Below are 24767 nucleotides of genomic sequence, written 5' to 3' on the forward strand. Positions count from 1 at the left end.
TGTGTGTGTTAAAACAAATGCTTTTGTCATTTGACCTTCTGCATTGAATGGTATGTTTTGAATGGCCAGCTCGTCTAGCGTTAACCCTAGATTGTTTAGGTCGGTATAATTGATCTTTAGAGTGCGTATGTAAATGACTATATCCGCTCAGTATTTAATATTAGGATTTTTTTACCCGACTTCAAAAAAAGGAGGAGGTTATCAATTCGACGTGAATTTCTTTTTATTCCACTGTTCCTCCACCGTTCAGAACGTGTAGATAGAAAGTTGTTATTTTACTCGGTGATATAAAACAACATATTTCCAACCACGAATTCCACGAACTAACATACCTTCGAAAGAATAAGGGTTAAATTAGCAAAATCAATTTCAGGACATTAAATGAAAAATATTTCTGTATACAGGCAGCCAATATAGCTAAATAAATTAATTTTTTTAAACACATTAACTTCAATCTCAATATTTTTTTTTATCTCAAATAAAGTAAAACCTTCGAAATTTATTTTAGTGTAGAAAAAACGATTGTTGATTATAGCACAAAAGAATAAAAACGATTTAAAATTTTGTGTCTGTTCAACTATGGTGCCTGACTGTATATCGATACCATAAATATATAAAAAATAAAATAAATTCTTAAATAAATAATAAACAGAGATCTAATGGAAATACTAAAGGCACGGTGGGTATATTTGATCCACAACAGTGTGGAAGTGTTAAGGACACGATGACGAAACAGGCCCTTTGTTTGCAGCGGCATATACATTATTAACTATTGCCATGATAATGTTGGCTTTGGGATGGTATAGAATTGGAAAATTTTAATTTATTGACATATATCTAAGTTATATAACACATACCCGAAGACTTTGTTGGTGGTAGGATATATTTCATATCCGCCCGGATAACGACCACCGTACACAAGGTGTTAAAACCCGCCATAAAGGCCCATGTAAGTGTGTATATCCGGTTCCAACAGGCCGGCATAATTGTGTCGACTGTCGAGGGGTAATCATCTCTCGTCAGTCAACATTTTATTAGACCCCACTCCACTTACCATCAGGTTCAAAGGGTTCAATTGGCCGTGCACGCATAAAATATGATTCGAAGGTAGTACAATATTTCGTTGGCTCACTATTACAAGGTCCTATGTTAATTCAATTTACAAAAAAAATCATGCCAAAAATTTGAAAAGACAATAATTCATGGTTCCCCCTTAATTTGTCTTTCGGGGATATTGATTTTTTTTACTGAAAAGGACAGAGATGTGATGTAACATAATTTATTTTGTACCTCAAATATAACATGAAACCTTGTAATAGTGAACAAGTATTTATTGAAGGATTTTGACACAAATTACCTTGAATTTAAAGATTTGACATAAATTCCTATACAGGCACGCGTTTCATACATGAAGGGGTGGACAGAGAAACTAGTTTACCCATGTTTTGCCATCACACTTACATTCAGAAATATACACATATACCATATTGTTAGCAACCATAAAAAAACAGCTTGGAAAATATCGTTATTCTTTAATAATTTTTGGCACAATATTAAGTTAAGGAAAAAATGTGGTTTCATTCAGTAAGCGGCGAAAGCGTAGTTGGGTGTGGAACGGACTGCCAAGACGAATGTCCGCAGGTTCAAATCCCAAGGGCACACACCTCTAACTTTTCTAAAAAAATTATGTGTGTATTCTTTGTGAATTATCGCTTGCTTTAACGATGAAGGAAAACATCGTGAGGAAACCTGCATATCTGAGAAATTCTCTACAGGAATTTGAGGGTGTGCGAAGTCTACCAATCCGCACTGGGCCACCGTGGTGGACTAAGGCCCAATCCCTCTCAGTAGTAGAGGAGGCCCGTGCCCAGCAGTGGGACAGTATATAATACAGGGCTGATATTAATATTAATTAATTTAGTAACGCAATGTGGGAATGACTTCCCATAAACCAGGCTTGCTTAGGCCCTATACTAAATATATTTTAATGCCAATCTACATCTCCAGTACAAGCAAGATATCAACAGCTATAATATTATTCATTGCAGTTCATTTTGTATTCGTCTACAGTCTAGACGAAACTGCATTTTGACAAGGTCGGAGCGGTCGCGGTGTACCAGTCTGGAGTTTAACATAAACTTTTTGTAGAAATAAAGGAAACGTCACCTACTTCCTAGTTACACCTACCTTAATTAGAGAGGTTATCGATTCTTAAATAATTAATTAAATCGGGGAAAAATGTTGGATAACTAACGAAGTCGCTAGCTGTATATACTAAACTAAGCCTAACATTTTTGTCAGTTTTTACACAAAGCTACATTTCGACCGAGGCTATACTACTAGTCCAACAGTGGTATAGCCTCGGTAGAGCTGGGTTCATGGTGCAGACATAACCTGGCTCTATAAGTTGGGACTTGGTGAAACAACCATTTCACTCAGTATACGAATGTTAGATACCATGGTGCGGAGCTATCTCAAGAGGTCGCAGATTCAATTACTCAGATAGGTGATATTTGTATTATTTATATTTATTAGGTATAACGGGACAAAAAAGTCCAGATTATAACGGCATATACTTAATAATAAGTAGTAAAATACTTCTAGATGCGAAGGTCAACTTGAAGTTACTGAGGCTTTACTGCGTATACTAATGGATTAATTATAGACGTGATAATGAAATTTCGACCTTATTCAACTTTAAAATTAAATTTAGACACAATTGCGTTATCATACCAACAATGCGAACATATTATTATTTTCAACTCTATTTGAATTAAATACGGTTTAAATTACAACCAACCTTGGTCGACCAACAGCTTATTGCCACCCCTACGATATTATTCAGATTAAAAAAAATTACTTAAAAAATAGTTAATATATTACGTGTTATATTATATTATAATTAATATGTCTCTGAAAACAATGCTTATGATTATGAAACTGGCGTCAACAAAAAATAGGCGTCAGCTTATAAAGGAACAGATTCAGCATCATTTTGAATATTAGTAGTTTCGACAATTTTGTGGGTCACCGTGTCGCGCTATTCACCTGAATGTTAATAGGGCTGCCACCAAATAGATACCGTATTATATTTAAGTATGTATTTTGATTTTTTTGTGTTCACCGAATGAAAACCCTAAAGTCTTAATTAGGTTCGCAATTTTATTAAAACACAGGTGATATAGAGCGCCTACAATTCCTTATATTATATATTTGAGGACTTCAATTTGAGGAACCCAAAACTCTATAATTTATGCCAATCTTAGCCCAAAATGGATCAGTTCAGCGGTAGTTTAGATTAAGATTTAAACCCTTTACAATAGTAGCGGAAAAAAGGAAACCCTTTGTGATAGTAAAAGCATAATAATCAGAAACCATTTCTGTTACTAACTGAACTACGAACCTTTTTAAATATTGACTTTGTAAAAGGAAATTTTAATTGTAAACGGGTGTTGTTTGAAAATCACTTTCTATTTGGTAAAACTAGAAAACGGGGATATAGCTCAGTGGCAGAGCAATCGACTGCAGATCGATAGGTCCCCGGTTCAAATCCGGGTGTCCCCTTCTAATTTCCCTAATTTCCTTTTTTAGTCATATTCGTATTGTATCTATAAATAAAGTAAATTTTATTATGAATAAGAATTTGATAACTGAAAAAGCAAAGAACTAAAAACCTGCGTTATCTGATGTTAAATAATCTGTACCATAAGTCACAATAGGATCAAAATAATTTCATGTAGGCCGACAAATAAACAAAAAATTAATTTAATATGACGAAATTTTAAAGGCAGAAATATCCATGATTATTAATTATTTTTACGTTTTTCTTTCAACTGCGAGAACTAATCACTAACTAGACGTGAATTTAAATTCTTTACTTGCCAATACTTGTTTAGTTACCCAGATTAAAGGTGAAACAAAATGTATGAAAATGGACCTTGAGGTATCGCCTTAAGGAAGAGAAGTGGGTGATAAAGGAATTAAGTATTTACACTATTATATAAGTTGCTCGTAGTCGTAGTACCGTATTTATGTAAGAATCTGCCGCTCTATCAGTATCGTGTATCAATATAATCGTCAGTCTAAACTGACAGGCAACCCTGATCAAACAAGATTTGATTTGCAATTAAAAAGACAATAGTCGCGTGATTCTAGCGTCGGGTCGTGTGTTTTTACGACTGTACCCCAGACGTCTGTATATTACTGAGATTGCAAGTGGGAAGTAATCGTCATAATCATTATGTATTTTAACTTGTTCTACTGGGCACGGACCCGCTATACTACTGGAAAGGTTTAGGCCTTCCCACCACGCTGGCCTAGTGAGAGTTCACATACTTCCGAAGTTCTACGATAGATTATCTTGTGATATTAAAATCCACAATAATTTTTTTTTATACGCACATGTCAAAGTGGCCCCACTGCCACCCCACTGACGAGAGATGATTACCCCTCGACAGTTGACACAATTATGCCGGCTTGTCGGAACTGGATATGCACAGGCTGATCTTGGAACGCGACATATTTTCGTGGGCCACTATGACGGGTTTTAACGCCTTGTGTATGGTGGTCGCTATCCGGGCTGGTAGAAAATATATCCTATTACCAGCAGAAACCTACCTATCTTCATAATATTTTATTTTAAATGCGATAAATAATGACTATTGGACACACAAACTGCTAAATAAATTTCCACTGATGATGTCAGACATGACATGCCTGTGACAGTAGTAACATCAGAACTTTTACAAAGCACTTCGTCACCTTGAGACAAGATGTTCCGTCTCAATAACCAGGAATTTCAGTGACTAGGGCCTTCTATGACATCTTGGCTTCAGAAATCAGTGCCGTAACAAGCCTTCTATACTCCTGGAACGAGTTTCTATAACTGCGGCCAACCGAACCTGGTCCTGGTTATTTCTTCGCATCTCCAGGGTCTGCATGCTCTGATATCGCTCTGGCTTCTACCAAGCCGGACTTTCCCATAATAGGAATCATAAAATCTACTGGAAGTTGGATTCATTTTTTACCTACAGGGTCTCCGCTCTCTGACATCGCACTGGCTTCTACAAAGCCGGACTCCCATAGGAATCTTAAAATCTACTTAGCAACTACTAGAAGTTGGATTAATTTATTATCGTCGACATAACTTGCTCAGGTCATGTTTCGCTTGGAATATTTGCGATGTTCCCACGGTTCGAATCGTCCTACTCCGGGTAATGTGACACTGCGCTGTGCAAATTTTGTTTATTTTCGATTAACAATGTCACACTTATGTTACGTTTTGCTGTGAATCGTTGTTTTTGTGCTTACGTTTGGTTTTGTTACCTAGGTTGTTTTATTGTCATAGCTTTTAGCGGGTTCCTTCAATTATTTTTTTTATTAAAAGTGCAAATTTTTAAATAAATTTATTTTTCGTTAATAATGGATGTGTAGCTTCCATTAGTGAAAGGATTGTTTGAACTAGTACAAAACAGAGTTTAATAATATCCTCTACAAACGAACTCATATTATTTTTACATCTGTTAAATTATTGGACAAAGAATTATGTACCGCAATATTTATCGCACCTCGCGATAAGTTTAAAAGAACTATTAAAATTTTATGAATGAAATGAGTTTAAATTAATTGTAGGATAAAAGATATTATGTTTAAGCATTTACAGCCCACTATAAATAAAAAAAAATACGTTTCAAGCGAATAAAATATACTTACAATATTCACGGAATGTTATACAGGCTATTGCCAACCAAATTATATTTTTGTAAGTTTGTTTCCAATTCCAAATACAAAACAATCTATTAAACTGTATATTTTAAATTTCTAACACGGATACAAATAAAAATATCCTTCCATCTTTATGTTTAGAAGTTGGCAGCCCTGACACAAACTTTTTAATTCAGAGTGCAAAGATATGCATGTACTGCCCGTTTTGATCGGCGGTAACAAATTCATGTCCTTGCCACCGCGCAGATGCATTAATAGCTACGTGCAACGGGTACAAGGTCACCGCATCTAGGTCGACGCGTTTTGGTACCTAACTTGTTCACGCACCGCGCTCTATGCAACGTTATGGATTTTAGATTATCTGTGGACGCATAGACAATTTTATTTTTATTTATTGCGTTTTCGAATTTAGAATTCTGAATACTTTTTATTTGTACTGCCAAATGAATTTGAATTTAGAACTGTATAAAGCAACGGAATTTTAGATTCTCGTTGTGGTTTAGAAATTAGAATTAAAACTTTTTATGACAAACTTCGAAACTTCAGTTTGGTCTGGACTGTTCATTAAAATATTTTACTATTCATGAAATTCGAGGAATGGTTTTGTATTATATAATACATGTTAATGGTTTTATTACACAAGTTTAAGACTTATCTGAGTTGCATAAAAGGCAATGCTACTGCGTATTTTGTTAGATTAGCATAATATCGATACGTTAACTACGCATATAGTTTTGAAAATAATAGATGAGAAAAGCTATAATTTAGAAGAAATTTCTGCATAAGATATGATGCTGGTATTTCATATATGAAGTTCATAGATTATACCATGTTATATTTTATCTAAAATCTCAGTGCAACACGCACTTCAAAACTTTGTTGGATAATTTGTTTATTTGAAAGCGCTAATCTCAAACAACTCATGCCATTCTGAAAATTCCTAACTAACAGGAATCTAGATCAACCCTAAGAGCTGTAGACTCTAATGCCGGGAATACTCGAACAAAACCATAATACTCGTTTCGTAATAAAACGAATGCATTAAAAATAGGTTTGAAAATGTACGAATTACGAAAGAGGTTTTTAACTGAAACAGAATGGCAATAATTTACAATGACGTCAGTCAAAGTAGACGAAAGCCCACAATACCGGGCTGGGTGGCGTTGTCGCACGCTAACTGGCTATTTGCAATGTGTTCAAACTTTTGCACCAAAACGGTTCCGTACGAAACGAGATTAACCTAAATGCCAATTTTTTTGGCAAATGGCTAATGCCTGTACTGTAATGGTTGAGCAGGCTAGGGTTTCGCCAGGTCAAGTAATTTAGTTTTCCGAATATTTGATTTACTTAGAATTGGTATGAACGTGATTTGAATATAAACCTACAATTACAATAGTCATTAAGAAAAAGAGAACTTTGAAGCACATTTAATAGGAATGATATTTCCGTGATAAAAAATTGTCAAGTTTCTTCCTCCCATTTGTTTAAGAAGAATTCGAAAACATTTGAGTTCAAATGATTACTGAAGGTCCTTATGATATTCCACAAATCCCTTAGGGAACTCTAACAGCATTTTCCAAAAAGACCCCGTCCTCGGACATGGCACACATGTTCCTTTTTCGTCAATCGTTGTTCCTGCCAGGTTTGGCTCGTTTTGTCGCGTTTTGCTCGTTTTTTGCGGTCCGACGCCTACCCCTTTTTGCGTATTTCGACGAAATTCACTTGGCTTCAGCTGGATGGAGCGATTTAGTTAAAAGTTCGAGGCAGTAGGGGTGGCGTGGAGTTTCTTTGGGAGGAAAAATATAGGATATTTTATATTTACTAGTATAGTTTGACGTATATTATGTAGACACGAACGTCCATTTAAATTTTTTGTTCACAATCTGGAGTTGAAACTAAATTTCGCTGCAGCGCTAAAACATCATTCGTCGTCTAACCAAACTTTAACTTCAGTTAACACAGTGAGTGTTCGGAACGCTAAATATAGTACGTAGTACATATATATATCGATGTAGTCACTACATAGAGGTTGTAGACAGTGTAACTACAGCACATAATAAGACTAAACATCTAATGTCTCAGGATGGCGAGCGCACTGGAATACCAAACAATACTTCGTAGTTCAAGGTGTTGGATGTTGTTTCTACTGTTTATGGGTGGTCGTATCGCTTACTATCATGCGAACGGCATGTTAACTTGTCATCTAGCTCGCGTAGGAACATTTTTTTTATTGCCAAGTAAACGAGCTAGCGATCCACCTGATGGTAAGCGGCAACCCTTGCCTATGGATTTATGTAATGTGAATTTGCAAATGCAAATACGAAGTATTGTTTGGTATTCCACTGCGGTTGCCATCCTGAGATATGAGATGGCAAGTTTTATTATGTCCAGTTACATTGGCTACAATGAACATGTTGAAAACAACGTTGATTATTTCTCAATGCTAGTAAAAACGTTTTATTCACCACTAAAACTTTTCATAATAATATCGCAACAAACTTTTAATATGTGTCGTCTCCACGCACGCTCCTGTTCTGGACGTGTGGTGCGATCCATTCAAGCCATCCAGTTATTACTAGCTAGATACTGTCAAGTGTCGGCCGACGCTGTGACGTGTGATAGTTATACTATATTCAGAGAAGAATGAGGGCATGTTTCACAAATTTCGTGTAAATTTTTAGAGTGCTGATAGCTTAGTTGGGTGTGGAATGAGCTGTGGAGACGAATGTCCGCAGCTTCAAATCCTAAGGGCACACACCTCTGACTTTTCTATTATGTGTGTATTCTTTGTGAATTATCGCTTGCTTTAACGGTGAAGGAAAACATCGTGGAAACCTGCATACGTAAGCAGTTCTCTATAAGAATTTTGAGGGTTTGTGAAGTATAACCAATTCGCACTAGGCCAGTACGCAGTAGTAGAGGAGATCCGTGCCCTGCAGTGGCACAATATAAATACAGGGCTGATATTGTTATTATGTTATATTATTATGTAAATTTAATTTGACAGTTATGGTATTAGGTAGTGTAGTTTCGTTTTAACCAACTTCAAAAAAGGACGAGGTTCTCAATTAGACTTTTTATTCTTTTTAATATTTGTCCCCTCGATTGCTAGCTAAGCTACATAAATACATTACCGAATCTACGAAAACAATATTTCATTTTACTTAGCCACTACTCCGAAATTGGTAAGCATACAGGAAGTTAAACAACTATTTGTTTTTAATGATTTTGAAGGCGGATTAATTTATTGTCAAAAAGTTTTTATCTTTATTGCCATTTGAAAGCGTAAATTACAGTGACTTTTGTATTTGGTTGGCTTAGACAACATACATATACGACGAATAGCATTTTCTCAGAAGTTGAGAAACAGGCTAAACACTTAAATAGATAGCATCTTTCTTTTAGAATTATATTTGGCAGAGTTCTGACAAGAATATTTTAAGGAACGGATCGATTCATAAACAGGAATTTATTATTTAGACTGCCTACGCTGTGTATTTGCTGATAACAGTATAGCAGGATATAGACGATAGCGACCATCATAGTAAAAAATACGCCATAATGTTACTAGTCCGAAATTGATTATAATTTGTATAAATTCCTAGTCAGTAGAGATGGTATAGTATATATAAATAGACAAAGAGAAAATAGTAAGAACTTTTTCGTTTTCTGTCAAACGCTTTTGTTTTTTTTAGTAGTTATTGATGTGCTTTAGTCAATGACTAAATATAAAGAGGACAGGCCTCAAAAGTTAGCTATATGAATAAGTTATATTTATGTTAGGGAAATCTATAAAATAAATATATATGTCTATCTCTTTTACTCAAAGCTTATTTGGAACGCAACAAAAAAAGACAAAAATAATTGCTTTCTTCGCATATGGCACTATTTCGTTTACTTCAACACACTGGGACCGCCTTGCGGCAGAAACGCCATTTTATGCTGGCCAGTCGGCAAGTACATGTAGTGTCAGACGATGTAAACAAATCTTCATAAATATTGAATTTAAAGTAATATAATCATATTCTCAATTGTTCAGTGTGTTTATTAGTGTATTTGTTAAGTTTCGAAAATGACTCAGTGTTGTGTGAAAGGATGCAAATCGAATTCACGCAGGAAAGACCCCGAAATATATTTTCATAGGTTAGTAACTGTTTTTACCGAAAATTAGCAAATATCTTTGTATAATTACTTTTTGGATGTGTTTTTATCAATTAAAATGATATGTGGATCTGGTTTGTTAAGCTTTGGACCCTTTTAGGCGTGATTTATACACATTAAAATCATTATGTTTGTTTACACACGAGCTTAGGGATGGGTGGGTGGATTTGTTTAGAAATTATTGATATCGATATTTTAACAGACGCCCGTTTATCAGTTACGGTTTTGTCTTTGAAAGAATGTTAGAGCACACATCAATATTGTATTATTCAGAAGGACAAACTAAGTGAAATTAGAATATTTTTTAAGATAACCAAAAATTTTAAAACCAAGGCAAAATGAATTGAGAATATTGAGCGACGTGATTGGAATCCTACACCAAATACATATTTCTTTACATTTTGAGAAGATATGCATAAACCACACGTTTAATTAACGCGAGTAAAGATAACTGTTTTCCAACAATATTCGCGATAAGTAAAATAGTAATGATTATTATACTTCACCTAATAAGTAGTAATATTACTTTAATATATTGCTATGAATAAAATTAAATTGTTACATAAAAGAATAGATAAACATAAAAGAAACAACATAAAGATGAAATGTAAGATATATTTTTACAATTGGCGGTCTTATGTTTCGAGCAACCTTTGCATGCACGGAAATAGATACATAATCATATTGTTGTTATTGCAAATAATTATTATAATTGATTATCTTAACCACCATTTTTACGGTCATTGATTTTAGTTTGCTGAACCATAGTTATGTTTCTCGATCAAAGAGCATAATAATAAAATAAAATAAAACCAACCAAATAATTGCTGGCTACGCTATCTTATTCCATTTATCATGTATTAAATAAATATCTTAATCTGTAACTTAAATTTTTAGCAAGGAATAGTGCAACATACAAATATAGATCAAACACAACTGGATGTTTGTCACAACAGGTACTGCTTTGTTTAACAATTGTTACTTATAAATCAGTTTCAGTTTGTTTGTTTACATTATGATTTGTTATATTTATATTATGGTAGTTCCTAACCCCTTTCGTATTTGATCTTTTTGGGGCTTGTTTGTCTCTCTTAATTCTTCGATGTCGATACAAAATTTTCGGTACTAGCATATCACTATTGTAAGGGGCGGAGTCGGCACCATTTTGTTCATGAAATGTGCCGCATGTCACGTGACCATATTACCCATCCTCTATACTTCTTTTATCATTGGCTTTAGTGCCATAAATTGGTAGTTTTTTCCACCATCCATGAACGAGTTAAAAAATACATATACTTGATCGAATTTCGAATACCAGTTTGTCTAGAATCTAATATCTAAATAGATAATATTCTATCTGCACTTTTATTACGTTACTACTACATATCACAATCCCATATCAGTCCATTTCTTATCAATAGCGCTGGTATTTACAAATCCCATTCCAGTTTCCCCACACCGATACTCGGAACCCCAACAGACGCCTATTCTCGTTTTTTCGTTCTACCCTCCGTACTTTTTGTTTCGTTTCGGCAAAATAGAGTGTTTAACTCCGCACGCGGACTGGAAAATTGCACTATCCGTAATTATCCTGAAATTTTCAGATGTACTCTTTCACTTGAAAGTGAGCTGTAAGATTTTTTTGTGGCTTTTATGCCTGTTTTGGCTTAATGTTTGCGTCGGTTTGAGCCTTTTTTATAAAACGGATAAGCCCCGAATGTCGCGAGGTGTTTTGGCACGTCTGGCGTAGACTTTAAAAAAATTTGAGTGGATTATAGTGAAAACAAATGTTAGACCAGGATGCTTTGTCTCTAATGACGGGATTCTTTTATGTTCTTCGTTTATGTTAATATAACAACCAGAAACTATACTTGCTCATGCGTTACCACTGAAAGGTTAAGCAGTAGCATAAGTAATAGTTATAGGTAGCCTTATATCTGTAACATTAGTGAAGGAAGCGCCTATTGCATCAACCATACTTTTGAAATCTAGTAACTGACTTATTTGGCTATCCACACTGGAAATTGAACCTAGAACAACACTATTTATCAAGTTCTAGACATTAGTGGTAGAATTTGTAGCTGCTGGAATATCGATCGTCGTACACAAAGAATAAAACCCATTATTGGCCCACGTGAATGTCACATACCAGGAATCACCTTGTGTATATCCAGCGAGGGATGATGTCTCGTCAGTCGGTAATATCTGGACCCCTCCTTATCTCCAGTTGCAGAAGACTCAGTTTGGCGTGCCCGCAAAATTAACGAGTAACCAATCATTAACTAAACTATACAAATCTACACTGAATGCAAGCAATAGGGCCTTTATAGGCAAAAGTCCTGCACTGATGGGCGTTTACGAAACTATCAATTGGTATCTTGAGTACCGGTCGGCCGAGCAGTTTGGGTTCGATTCCCGTAATCTCAGGCTTGGTGACAGCGCTGCAGACATTGTGGACTGTCGCGTGCAGAATAGCCAAATTAAATTATGGTCTTACATTATTATTGGTATTGAATATTGTGTTATCTGGTTACTGCAAGCATTTAAAACTAAGTGGGTTTCATATCTAAAGCAAATACACGATCTCAGAAGAAAATAGATCTTTAAGATATGTTTTCAAGTTATAAGACCTAAGTTTGTTAAGTCTGACTCTAACCTTAATTATTTTTTAAATATTCAAACATTTAGAAGCTTTCCATTGTGTGAGTCATGAAAACAATCCAAATTCTTTGACCGTAGTGTCAATTTTACAAAAACATCAAAAACATAAGCTGTTTTAAATAAACGATCCCAATCTCAATTTTCAATCCGATTCCGAAAATGGACCAATCAAAATAACTCATTTGTAAGCATGTCAATAAACTTTGTTCCGTTCGATCCACTTATGAGATAGATCAAAAAACGCGATTGAGATTGTCCATTGCAAATGGCGGTAAGTTTTGGTTGATACTATTTTAGTTCCTTGTCAAAAACAGTAAAGCACTTCTGTCCCCACTAATACTTCCGTCGCACCGTCTGCGATTTGGCGCGTATTCGACTGCGCAGAGCCTGTTATCCAGAACTGAGAAGCGAATACATTCTTACCGATATTCATGCACAAGTTTTCTGATGAATGGCAAATAAAAGCATTGAATTTTTATTTTGTAGTTATGGAAATACATTCTTGTGGTAATAATAATACATTTACTGTTGTTGGTAGTGCTCCTAGTTTTTTTTTTTTAAATTGTATGCACGAAACGAAATATATTCTTGTGATATGTCTTAGTGTTATTTATAGTGTTTCCAGAGCTTTTTAGAGATGCAGAATCGAGCGAATCGCTTGAGCAGTAGTGTCACCAGACAATCAAGCTTTAATTATTAAACTATAGGATACCAGGACACTGATACGTATTATCTGTATTTCAGAAAAGAAAAATCTGTATACATTTTTTAAGGTTTACAAACGTAATTTACAATATTACATACAATTATAAAGAAAATAGTATTGGATGAATTACAATTTGAACAACAGACAACCACAACATATTTTTAGGTAAAAAAATCAAATACCAATATAACCAAAAAAAAATTTTTTATCCATTAAAAAATTTATAAGGTATTATTGCTATTATTATTAGAATGCTATGTAACAATAATTCATCAATATTTGTGATGAAAAACAAAAAATTATGCAAAATGCTAGCTTGTGTTCGCGAATTCAACCGCGTGACAGTTTTCCCGGTATATTAAGTAGTACTTGTCCTACCCAGGTTCCCAAACTGTCTCTTCTATTTCATCGCAATGCGTTCAGTAGGTTTTGAGGTTATCGTGATCAGAGAAACGCGGCGGGGACTTTGTTTTATATGAAATAATGTGTTACAAATACCTATATTTAATTCCACAGTTATTTCGATCATTAGACGATTACTAGTTCTTATTATATATCTTTCTTATATATATATATATATATATATATATATATTTCTTTTCATTGCTTTGAATGACGAGACGAGCGTGCCGTTCGCCTGATAGTAAGCGATACGACCGCCAATAAATAATAGAAACACCATCCAACACCTTAAATTGCAAAGTATTGTTTGGTGTTCCACTGCGCTCGCCATCCTAGAACGAGATATTAAGTCTTATCATGTCCAGTAGTGACACTGGCTACAATTAGAATTTCTTATTAATATCTGTATAAATACAAACTTGTATATCACGCATCATAACCTACATGGCTCTGAGCTACGTCATACTAACGTAACAGTCAAGTCGCCTTACGTCCAGTAATATTGCCCCTACTTGATTTCTGGTGGAGAAAGGCCTAAATCTATTTTATTTCCATTAGTTCAATATGTTTCTCAATAATGGATTTGCAAGTAACCCATAGTGTTGAGAATATAGAGCGACATTAATAGAACTCAGACATTAATTAAACTCAGAGCTATGAGTTAATGCTAATAACTATAATATTACTTAAAATAAAGCAAATAACTATGTATCTATTATATAAAGCTGAGGAGATTGTTTGAACGCGCTAATCTCAAGAACTGCTGGTTCGAATTGAAAAATTATTTTGGTGTTGGATAGCCCATTTATCGGGTACGGCTATAGGCTATATCACGCTTTAATCAATAAGAGTGGAGTATTAAAGAAAAATGTTGCAAAATTCCTTTTGAGAGCTTCCGCTGCGTGCGCTGCGTAAACGGTTGAAGTTCCGCAACAATCATGTATGACGGGATTGTTCCTCTTAAATGTTCTAAAAAATATGAAACCAACTCCCCCGCTGAATCTGTCTGGCTGTCTGAACGCGATAAACTACTCAACGGATTTCGATTTAATTTGGTATGAAGATAGTTTGAGACCCTGAAAGGACATAGGCTACTTTCTATCCCAAGAATACACACTACCCAGTAGTACTGCTCCATTCTGTAGACGAATTTAAAGCGCGCGTTATCTAAAGGCCTTATTGCCTCAAATATTAGCGTAACAACGACACTCGCAACTTGCATCTTGCAGAAATACAGGGCCTTAGGGACATATGAGCGATGGGCAAGGACCCCTAATACTTACCCCGCTTCTGCTTGCTTCAATTTTCCTTATATTAATTAAGATATCTTTTATAATTTATAGTTAACAGGATATTATTTAGATTGTTGGTTGTTCACGCCTCTATCCCTGAATGGTTGGGCAGAAGTGCACGTAGTACGCTTGGTTTGCATAATATATATATTTATTATAATAGGAATTGTGCCAGAAAAGTAATGTTTTCAGATCAAATAAAAAATATATATTTTCGATATCAGTTCGACGCCAAAAAAGCGAATACTCATGTAACAACGAGCGATATTTTTTTGCAAAGAATATATTAAGATTAGACTACCATGGTGGCGTAGTTGAGTGCCCGGGGCGACACCGCTCTCAGGTTGCGAGTTGGAATCCCGTTTCGGGCAAAGTGGTATTTGGTTTTTCTGTTCAATATCAACCCGCTGTCTGTTTGAGTCCGAAATGATAGACTCGTATCGCATTACGTGTCGAAAAGATAGGCGAAAAATGGATGCCTGCTTGCACCTCTGTCTACCCTTTTGGAGATAAAGGCGTGATGTGTGTTGTGTGCAAAATTTATACAAGGTGGAATTTAATTAACTGATACCTGAAACGTATGCACGGAATCAATAACATACAATAAATCTACAAAGTTAAATAAAAAACACAAAAAAAATGTCGGAATGAAGTTTTCACATCACAAAAGTGTTTGACTTCGCTGATATATTTTTTTATTTAGTTTTCAATGCTACAATTAATACATTCTCATTCTGTTTTACATCGTTTACTTACATATACTTCGGGAAAACAATGATTTAAACTCCACAATGTATAACGGAGAGTTCGACCCCGGTCAAACGCGGATCTACGTGACTATTCCGAGAAGACTTCACGCGGACCGATGTGTCAGCAAAAGCTTAGCCACTGTTTTCTTCCACCTGCCTTCTATTCTCATGTGGCGTGCAAGAAATAATACAATATAGACAGCATTTGACTTAGTTTTGATGACCATCCTTAGCAGATCCGATTCTTGGGGGCCGCTTAAATATTACGTAACTATTTTTGTATTTTTTAAGCCCCGTCTCCCTTGTCGACAGAGTGGGCAAAGCTTAAGAGCTGTGCTGGTGGTAAGCCACCCTTCCTCAAATACGTAGGTACACATAAGTTTACATCTATTTAAACTTATTTACTCTTATTTCTTTTTTATTTTATATATTTAAAAAAATTAAAAAGAATTTCTCACTGTTTAAACTTCGTCCTGTAAACGAAAATTAAGCTAAGAATAAGACCTCTTAGTGTTTACGCAATACTTCAACGGTCCATCGGTTATAGAAAAACTATAGCTTAGTTCAGGGAATCGAATCGCAGCGCACATTACCAAACCACAGGTGATTTAACAATAAATATGAAATATGTATATTTAAAACAAAACCACGTGAGACGCGTTGGCGGGTGCGAGTCGGAACTTTAATTTCCTAACGCTGCCGCCGCGACAGACGCGATGCGCGAACAATGCATTTATTTTATAGTTTCACATAGCAACCGTTCGCTTGTCTTGTGTGACACCGCCTTTGTTTCACGTTGTAATGGGTAATTATTTTTATGTATAGAATGCAGTGGCGAGAAATGAAATTTCCCCAACACATGTACTAAAATGCATGAATGCGGTCTACAAATCGTTCTGACGATAATTAGATGTTATTTTTATTTTTTACTAGTTGACCCGACAGACGTTGTCCCGTCTTAACTATGAATTTGCAGCGCGCATTCTGTCAATCGCTGAAATTATTTTTTCTTAAATTTTCTAACGTTCCGCTCAACTTCCTTATTTTTTTCTTTCATAAGATCCTTCTCTGACAATAACAAACACAACAAAAAAAATTGGGAAATCGGTCCAGCCGTTCACGCGTGATGGCGTGACCAGGGGAAATAGGGATTCATTTTTACATATATATATTTTATTTTAGTTTATTTGGGAAACAACGGAGAAATTTTTACTTATATAATAAAAGAAATAGAAATAGATACTCCATGAATTCTACATAAAGGGAATTAGGCAGAAATCTAGTGATCCTTTGCCACTGATAGAACGTCTATCCAAATTAGTTATTGTTGCGTTTACTTCTTCTATTAAGCTATGTACCTATGTATTACATTCTTCCATACTGGAAGCTTTTATTAAGAAATATATTATAAACTAATATAGTTAATCCGTGCATTGAGTTATCTAAATACATCTTTACTAAGCATTGTAAAATTATAAAGGCATAAGTCTATAACAATATTTGTGATTCAAGGTTGGATAATTTTCTACTGTTTATGAGCGATAGCTTACAGGCGAACGGCAAGCTCCTCTCGTCATTCAAAGCAATAAAAAAAAATGCTGAGCGGGCCAGTAGGACCGGGCACCGCTGGATTTCAGCTTTTACTGACTTCGTGAGGTTATACGGAAGGTTTATAGCAGTAGCCTACCAAGCGATAAGTAATCTTTTATTTCTAAAAAATATATAAATCTTAATAAATATTTAAAAAACGAACACTTTATTTTTTAAATTTACTTATTTGTATCAAGAATGGACCAAGAAGGTCAACAACCCAACAGCCCGACTACATAACCAAACCGATGAAGCGAAAACATTTCCAAGTATCATTCTAATAGTTGTACTAGTACTTAATCGAATGAGTATCGATCCAGTTCACGGCACCCAAGGATCAAGCAAATGTTTCGTGGAAATATTCCAATGAATCTGCATAACAAATTATCTGTTAAGTACCTGTTTATTACCAGCACCCTTACTAACTAAGACCTAATTCCTAGAATTATCGGAAATCGTTTCATAATTGGATATTATTAGGTCTCTCATAGAGTTCAAATTAATCTGGCACCTATTAATTAGTTCAGTTTGGTTTGAGACAATATCGATCGTACTAGCGGGTGATCAGAAAACAAACAATCCATTCGTTTATATACTGCGAAACGTCAAAAATTATATTAAATCTTACTTATAGTCTTAGCAGTTTTCAAAGTGTACTAAATAAAGAAAGTATTTGTAATCTCACAGCGCCAATAGTCATATTTTCGATTGGTAATTGAATGGAAAAATACCATAGACTGCAATATAAAAGTAAAATAAAAACAGCAATTATTCCGCCGGCTCTGTGGAATAAGCACTACTAATAGAGCTGTCTCATTTTCATCAAAATCGAGCTTCCGAATTTAAAAATAGAGTTCGTAAAACACAAATCTGCAAAGCGACCAACTTAAAAATACCGTTGGACAAATCCAAATTTCATAGTGTTTAAATTGAAATTTTATTTGGCCGACTTATAAACTGCTAGTGGTGTGCGCGGTTCGACGAAAGCATTCTGAATTCAAACAATAGCTCGAGTGTCCTTCCCCGGAATTGGCGCGGAAATTTTTGTTATCTTTTCGTGTTCCCCGAACGGATTTTAAATTGAGAACACAAATGTTGGCGTGGTAAAATGACGCTGTCTTGTTTTTTATTTATATAAATTAATTGAATAATATTTAACATTAAAATGTATACAAAAATGTAAAATCATAGCCATGAATTAAAACAGTCGATTACATAATATAAATAAGCATGGTATTATTACATAATTTATCTACTTCCCCATTAACAACAAAAATAAAGTTAGCCGAGTGTCCTTACATGTTTTATACGGCAAGGTGGTAGACAAATTTAATAAATACAAAATGAGTTTAATTAAAACTCGTGTTAACACAGTTATAGTCCATAAAATGTTATTCATTGCGCGGTAAAAATCTTCAGTTAAGCAATAAAATGAAAACACGTTTCGTATAAAAATTAAAGGGAACCGGACAAACTACGCGTCCCATTAATAGTTTATAAGTAATTTAACGGGTTTTTACAAGTTAAATACTTCAGTTATACATTCAATAATATTTAAACATAGGACATTATTTCTTTTAAAGCTGATAAACAAGCAAGTGGATCGATTAATGGTAATGAATCCCCGCTACTCATGAACAAGTAATATGCTCGAGGAATGGTGGATACGACGACCATTCATCTTCGCATCTCTCTGCCCTCTCACAATCTCAATAGCCGAAATGTAAGAACAAATTTATTCAAACCCATCTTTCCTACTTATAACTCTCTCGTCTAGCCGGTATGCAGCCTACTTAACAGCTTGCAATGCGATTACATAACCCACTTCTCATATATTTTACCACCCGTAAACCTTAACAATTCAATAGGAATCGTGTGTTATAAAGCCTGTAAACAAAAATAAAATATTAAATCAAACGTGATTATGCATTTCACGTATCTAATACCCGTGAAGATTTTCCTTCTGATGCGTATAATTTCGTTATTCAATGTCCTTCTGGACTTATATCGATATGTCTAATTTACACGTTTTTAATAATATAAACGCAATGTCTCACTTGTATCAAAAAACAATGGTCAATTTGGCAGTTGGTGATATAACGGCGCCATATTACAGGCCCAGTGTTGTGTGACTGCTATAATAGCATGTGATAAGAACGTATTGTTTCGTGATACCGAAGCGCCGCGGACCGCAGACGTGACCGATTGATTTTAGAACTGATTGAAACTGCATGCCGGTACTATTTTTGAATATGGAATTCGGTGCTATTTTAATAAATAATATGCGATTCTTTTTTTTATTACATATCGAGTGATGCATTAATTTTTTTTAGTTTAATTTCTTGTTGCATACTGATAGCGTCGTATTTTAATTACTTGAATTATTTGACTAAGATCAAACAACATAAACTGTCTTTTCAACCGGATCTGCAGGAATGTTAACAAAAATATTTTAATAACGATAGTGTCCCATGATCCCAAAAATGGCATACATTCTAACAACTAATGATTTCTTATGTTTATGTTATCTACGTATTATGCAGCCTTCATGCTCACGGATTAAACTGAAGTGACGTTCGTCCAAAAAGTTAAAATTACAAAATCTACATACAGTTTTATAATATTATAATTATTGTATTTATTTAAAACCCCGCCGAATTATCCATAAATCGACTCCAGGACTTTACCCAGCCAACTCAGACCGATACTTCAAAAGGCAAAGCAAAGAAAGCAGCAATCTAAAACCAACCCGTCACCGTCAATTAAAGAGAACAATCAAAGCACAGTTCAAGTCAACGACCAGTAGAAAAAAGAACTACTAATAACCAACTGTTACACACTAGTGCATTATTAAAACTATAATAGGGAGGGGGTCCGTGAGAACGCAGCACCACTCTAGTTACTCTATACATAGCTGAGGATGTTTTAAAATTATTAGTTGGCTTGCGGAAGGTCGTGGGTTCGAGTCCTGAGCCGATGTTATTCAATACTAATGGGTTTGATTTGCCTATTAGATATAATATCATGTCATTTTTAATATTACATTAATGACGATAATTCATTTGATGCCAAGTTATACGATCGCCTATAGACAACTAAAGATCCACGAGAATCATCAGTGTCGGTAGCACATTTTGAAAGGAAAGAAATAAGGATAAGGAAGTGGAGGGGGTTCTGTGGACCCCCAGAAATTTGTTACAATACGAAACGCAACAGCAGCTGCCAATTTTATCAGTTTCCTGTGATAGCGGGAATACCATAGTCAAGACGGTCAATTTATACTACTGTAGTCTGTGCTAATTTTCTTCTTAACGCACCGGAAGAAAGAACCAATCACCACGGCGGTCAATCAAAAGAGAACCGTCAGTCCAACTATTAGAATTTATTTTGTACATATTTATTAAATCTAAGGCATAAAAAGTGACTTTATGGAATTAAGGTTATAGCTTAAGGTCCATTTTTCATACATTTTGTTTCACCTTTAATCTGGGTAACTAAACAAGTATTGACAAGTAAAGAATTTAAATTCACGTCTAGTTAGTGATTAGTTCTCGCAGTTGAAAGAAAAACGTAAGAATAATTAATATGCATGGATATTTCGGCCTTTAAAATTTAATACGACGAAATTTTAAAGGCCGAAATATCCACTTAAAATAAACAAATTTAAAATAAGAATGCGTTTTTAACATATTGGACATAGTTCGGAATTCAACTTTGCCTAGAAAGATAGTTCAGTAAAAAAAAAAAGAACGCATTTGTAATAGTTCGTAAACATTGTTCCACGTCCCGTTTACAAACTACTTCAGTATAATGACAACCGATGCTCAGTACCATTTATAGTACAACAACCGACCGAGCGAAAATTAACTTTAAAACGATCAGTTACGAATTAATATCTGTATCAAAACAACATAATGTTTAGAACGGCTAGAAATGTCAAACCTTAACCTAAAAACCGTGACGCCATTTTAGATGACTTCGACAACCTTCGGCGAGCTTCGGCCGAGTTCGCGAATCTTCGGTTACCAATTAGATACGACCTCCTGCGCTGTTATGTCGCGTGGTTAATTGAACGAATAGTTTGACGTCGGCGGTTCTAGTTATGCTGGTTTATCAGCGGGAAGGGTGTCGCTCAATGAGATAAGGACACCTTGTATCATGAACTATGAGAGGCCGATACTAGTAACGGATAAAACTGGTACCTAATTAAATTATATAAATTATACGCTCGTATGTCAGACGATAGGAGTTATTGAAAAATAATGTGAAGGGACGGGCGTTTATCAGTGCGTTGGCCTTAGCAATGAGCTATGTACTTTTAAAGCTAAATAAAGAAGAATGCTCTTTATAATTAACCTAGAAGCAATTTGGTACAATAAAAAAATATTTTTGCCGCATTGCACGCTTACCTACATTATAAATCAATTCTAACTATGTATAACAATATCTAAAAATTAATAGTCGAGTTATATTCACTAAATTAGTCTAGTTAGATATAATTGTAACTTATTAGAATTTTAGTTCCATGTTCCGTAAAAACCAATAATATTACGTCTATTTTCCTTAAAAAAAATATTTACATATTAAAAATTGTGTTAGTAGCCACGTAGGTATTAACTATATGTTATAATTAAATCAATTTACGCAATCCCTCACTATTTAAATGTGTCAATGCTTTTCCGGTATTTGTCATTCGTACCAAATGAAAATTCGCAACACAATAAAAAAGAGATATTAAAATTGAAAAAGTAGAGCATACTTTCATTCGTTGCCACTGCGCACCCGTGGAAGGGGAATGCTAGCGTTCTGTGACGAAAATTCCATTCTTCTATTTTCAAATATCACATGTCAACCGACAATACAAAAAAAAATAAACCATACACGACAAAAATAAGGATTGATATCGCTTGGCCGTCGTACAAAATATGGCGTCGCGATTCTAAATTCAAAAATGACTTGGCGAGCCTAATGACAAGGTTAAGTGTATAGAAACTGGTTCTAACATTCGCTCGGCCGTTAGTGAATAGACAAAAAAACTCGGTGGCCATCTTGGACGCATGATGATCGCTTTTCTTGCTATAAAATTACATATTAGGACTTCTTTAGTGGCAACTTTTAAGAGGATACACTTTATACGATGTAATTATATTGTTTTTATTAATTTAAGCAAACGAGCCGTGGGAAACGATTTGAATGAATAAAATTGTCTATCTAGTTAATTATAGGTATATAGATAATTGTTTTTAATTACTTTAAACTCTAGGTGCTTATAATAAATCGTTTTAATATTAACTGTTCAAATATAAATTTTATAGTACCTTGTAAATTTTGTAGGTAGTTACGTATAATAATAAATTGTTAATGAAAAATGAACCAAAAATATATAAACGACATTAATTTCTAATTATAACTCTACACCGATCCGTCGGTACAAAACTTTAGAGCAATTTCTACTTAATTCTGACAACCAAACGTTGTCGACCTTTCGCATTTATATTAAGAAGTTAGATTGCAACTAAAAACTTTATTAAGTTTATCGTATACTAGCGACCCTTGCCAACTTCACATGGGTAGCACTAATTGTCTTTAGCCAGATAACTTCTGGTGGTACAGTCTATGAACTCAAAAACCACCCAAGTTTGCGATACAATTTGGTATGAAGATATTTTGAGACCCTGGGAAGGACATAGTCTTTTATCTCGGAAAACTCTTTAAAGTGGGCGAAACCGCGAGCAAAAGCTAATATATAGATAGATGTATAGTTAATCGATTAGTAAAAAATGCCGGCATGTATTTTTAGCCCGTTGTCGTGCTGTTAAACCATGTCACCGACGCTTGTTTACCTAATTAGTATCGATCCACTGCACTGCTGCCTAAAAGCAAATGAACTAGGCGAAAACCTGACTGCACTTATATTACTACACTAGATTCACCTGCCTTGATCATCAGTTGTAGTATCCACTGTTGAACATAGGCCTTCCCCAAAGTTTTCCAGACCTGATGGACTTTCGAACTTGCATTAAAATTTTGTGTGTTTTTTATTATCATCAGCAAAGACCACGGCCGAAGATAAAACTTCTCTAAAGCTTGGATGGTATTTTGGAAGCGGTCCGCATTCTGGGAGTTCCTATGTATGCTGTTCGTCTGTCCAACGCTGCCCTGGTTAGTACGTGGTCTTCATCCGAGAAGAGATTCCCCTGCCCTTATACTACAATGAAGGGTCAACGCAATCCATGCATATTGCAGGACGGATTTGTCTTTTAAAACATAAGCCAAGAAACCAACAATTAAAATTAAACAAATTTAAAATTCGAATCAAACGTCAAATTCAAAATGGTCCCAAAAAAAAAATTAAGATTAGGAAAAGCTATCAGAGTTTGCTAAAGCATTAACCTATATTTAGCAGGTATTGTAACGTAGCACCACAAAACTGATTAAATCGATTGTCTAGTTAAAACAAACTGTGTAATTTTTAATAAGGCAAATGTTTCGAACGAACAAAGACAGTGCAGGCCAACCACCTTTATCAAATATTAATGGCGATAGGCCGGCGATGGAAGAATATAGTTTTAACGTTCAATAAGGAATGAAATAGCCTTTGCCTTCTTGGTCGACGACGAGGTTTGATCAGGTCGTCTAACAGTTTGGACTTTTCTAGTATAATAAGGTCGGAACTGGATTTTCAGAGAAGAATGGTGTAAGACAGGCAGCCAAAACGTTACCCGTTATGATTTGAAAGATATTGCCTCGCCTCTTATTTAAGATGGAGGAAAATAAGAGGAAGATATCAGAAACAAAACGCTATATTTTGCATACAACGTAGACATTCTTTAAACGTTCTTCCAAAATCCTAAATAGGTAGTTAGTTCCTATGAGTCAAGAGAGATGCCATATAAAGCTATGGCATATGTGAGCAGCGCAGTTCACTGCATATTAATATACGAAAAATATTATTTATTTTTATTATAACCTAAACTTTTTAGTTGACATAGTTTTAAAGATATTCCATCAATATGCCGTCAAAGTCCTAAATTTACCACAATTCTAATTGCCGAAAGGCCAAACCTAAGCTCAAACGAGCCCCAACAGCAGGCCAACAGTTATCGATTGCACGCCGTCCGAAATGCACCGTTCAAATATTAAAAACAATGTTTGGACATTTTTGTACCAGATCGATAGTTTTCCACCGCTGTGCATGGAACGGTACGTCATTCAGTTCTTTGTTATCCGACACGGTTGTTTGGGTTTTGATAGTTTTAAAGATTTCTCCTCGGTGGCGTGTAGCATTGAGTGCGCTGTATGACAGCTCTGAGCTTCCGGGTGCGAATCCCGGGTAGAGAGATTTTGGATGTTTGTTATCAGCTTTGACTCAGAAATTTGTACCCGATATAGCTTTTGACTCGCTCCCTATGATATGGGACAAAACACAGTGAATAGTAGATGCCCTGGTTGCACCTCTGATCACACCTTAGGAGATAAAGG

At 35.1% G+C, this 24767-nt stretch overlaps 1 protein-coding gene and 1 non-coding gene across 5 annotated transcripts in view; one reads left to right on the forward strand and one right to left on the reverse strand.

Moving 5' to 3' along the window:
* The window catches only part of LOC115453157 (mushroom body large-type Kenyon cell-specific protein 1), a 214493-nt gene that overhangs the window by 184326 nt on the left and 5400 nt on the right, over positions 1-24767 (reverse strand). The window lies entirely within an intron of this gene.
* On the forward strand, positions 3493-3564 carry Trnac-gca. The gene has a single exon. It is a non-coding gene; the product is annotated as a tRNA-Cys (tRNA).

This window comes from Manduca sexta, chromosome 18 (assembly GCF_014839805.1).
Source record: "Manduca sexta isolate Smith_Timp_Sample1 chromosome 18, JHU_Msex_v1.0, whole genome shotgun sequence".
NCBI lineage: Eukaryota > Metazoa > Arthropoda > Insecta > Lepidoptera > Sphingidae > Manduca > Manduca sexta.